Below are 2,828 nucleotides of genomic sequence, written 5' to 3' on the forward strand. Positions count from 1 at the left end.
CATTCGTCTCCAAGAGGAGACCCACCTTCTCTCGGTCAAGTGTGTCGACGAACTTAAGGAATAGTAGGACCTTGTTCGTATTGAGCACGATCTAGTCTAACGCCAAGAGCTGAGCGAATAGTTTTTCAAACTCCTAGAGGAGCACCGATGTATTCTTGGGTGAAAGCATGCGAGTGGAAACAATTAGCTATGTCCTCGACATAGCTAATTAGCTATGCAAAAAGCTACCATTGATAAATAGTCATTTTTGCAAAAAGTTACCATTTATAAATTAGCTATGCAAAAAGATACCATTGAAAATAGTAGAGAGTTTTAATTATGTAAATGAGCACCATAAATGTGCAACATAAATTGATATGTGCACCATAAATTATATACTGAATTCCTAGGTCCATTATGCATGATCCTTTGCCACATCACTTGGGCCATCTCTAGTTGAGTATTCTGGCTTAGATTACTACCATTGTTGCTAAACCCTATTGAGTCCACTCCTCCATTGCCGCCATTCTACACTCAGTTACTGGCACTGTGTGGTCCAAGTATCATCTGCCACTATTCAATCCGACGGAGTTCACTCCTCCATTGCCGCCATTCTACACTCAGTTGCCGACACTGTTTAGTCCAAACATCATCTACCAAGTTCATTCCTCCATTGCCGCCACTCTACACTCAGTTGCCGCTACTGTGAAGGTCGTATATTACCGCCACATTTCAATCCGATGGATTTAACTCCTTCTCCACTGCCATCGTTCTACTCTCAGTTGCTGTCATTGTGCGTTCCAAGCATCATCTGCCACAATTCGATCTGACAGAGTTCACTCCGTCGCCATCATCCTACACTCAGTTGTCGCTACTATTCGGTCCTAGATTGCTGCCACTTTTCGATTTGACGGAGTTCACTCATCCATTGCCATCATTCTACACTTAGTTGCCGCTATTGTTCAGTCATGTATTGCTGCCACTTTTCGATCTGAGGGAGTTCACTCCTTCTCCACTGCCGCGATTCTACTCTCAGTTGCCGTCATTGTGCATTCCAAGCATCATCTGCCACTGTTCGATCTGACGGAGTTCACTCCATTGTCATCATTCTACACTCAATTGCCGCTATTGTTCAGTCCTGGATTGCTGCCACTTTTCAATTTGACGGAGTTCACTCATCCATTGCCATCATTCTACACTCAGTTGCCGTGACTGTTCAACCGTGTATTGCTACCACTTTTCGATCCGAGGTAGTTCACTCCTTCTCCACTGCCGCGATTCTACTCTCAGTTTTCGTCACTGTGTGTTCCAAGCATCATCTGCCACTGTTCCATCTAAAGGAATTCACTCCTACATTGCCATCATTCTATACTCAGTTGCCGCTATTGTTGGGTCCTAGATTGCCAAAACTATTCAATCAAACGGAGTTCACTCCACTGTCGTCATTCTACAGTCAGTTGCCACCACTATTCGGCCCTGGATTATCGCCACTGTTCGGTCTTGAATTTCAATAACTATTCCGTCTATTGATTATCTTGTGTATTGTTGTGTATAATCTTGTGTATTGCAGAATATTTTTGTGTATTGTTGTTGCCCATAACCATCTTTAATACGTGTCTTTTTTTCGGCAAAATTAGGGTTTAAACCTATCAAGCTAAATGGAAGGGGAAGGAGGGTGTTTAGAATTACCCCTCAATGATCATTAGGATAGGGATGACGCTATCAGGACACAACAAGCGATACGAAAGTATTGGGCAGGAAAAAAAAAGAAAACATCGTCAATTGTTGAATGATACGAAAGCCACACTCACTAAAGGTAAAGATAGTATTGGTTGCAATATAGGTTTAAATATCATTGAGAATGGAAGTAATGAGACTACTATCATAGAGAGAAAGGTTGTAGACTATTTCAATGTTCAAACCAAGCACATCAACAATGAAGACAAGAAGGTAGTACTTTATGGAATATTAAATGATCCATCGATAAAGGAGTTAGTTGATTCTGATGGTCTTAATGCAAACATAACATTTGTACTAGTAAATAATCTCCGTAATAGTTTCGTATTCATGAGGAGGTCAGAAGATGATCTTGTCTTAAAAAGGTCTAGTCTAATGATGTTACTTAATAGTGATGTCGACGATATTAACATGAGTGTGCTATCTGAGGTAATTGGTGTTAGTAGAAAAAGTGTGTACAATACATTGAACCAGATAGTTTCCTCGGGTGAAGGAACTAGTCTCCTAAAGCTAACAACAAGATCTAAGCCAATGCCACCCATAACATAAGAAATCAAGGATATAATCACAATATTTTGGACTAATGAGAGTAGGGTTTCACCCAGTAAGAAGGGTTTATGCAGGAAACGTGTTGCAAGGAGTCAATACGAGGAGCATCCCATTCATCTTCTTGTTGTACCTCAGGTATTTACATTTATCTCAACATTTGTTTTGACTTTTGAGCTTAGTTAGTTAGCTTATTAGCTACCTCCGAATATGACCATACCAGAATAGCTAATTACCTACCTCAGAATATGACCATAGCTAAATAGCTACCAGTAATAGCTAATGAGCTACCAGAATAGCTAATTAGCTCCCTCAGAATATGACCATAGCTAACTAGCTACCAGTAATAGCTAATTAGCTACCTCAGAATATGATCATAGCTAACTAGCTACTAGTAATAGCTTAATAGCGATTGCCAATAGCTAATTTAGCTATTACCAGTTAATTCGCTACTACAATAGTTAATTAGCTACCTAAGAATATCAAACATAACTATTTAGCTACTAGAATAGCTAAATAGCTACCAGTCATAGCTATTTAGCTACCACAATAGCTAATTAGCTGCT

The sequence above is a fragment of the Azolla caroliniana genome, unplaced genomic scaffold, assembly GCF_043228905.1.
Source record: "Azolla caroliniana isolate FFs.n. ecotype wild unplaced genomic scaffold, voAzoCaro1.0.p SCAF_1, whole genome shotgun sequence".
NCBI lineage: Eukaryota > Viridiplantae > Streptophyta > Polypodiopsida > Salviniales > Salviniaceae > Azolla > Azolla caroliniana.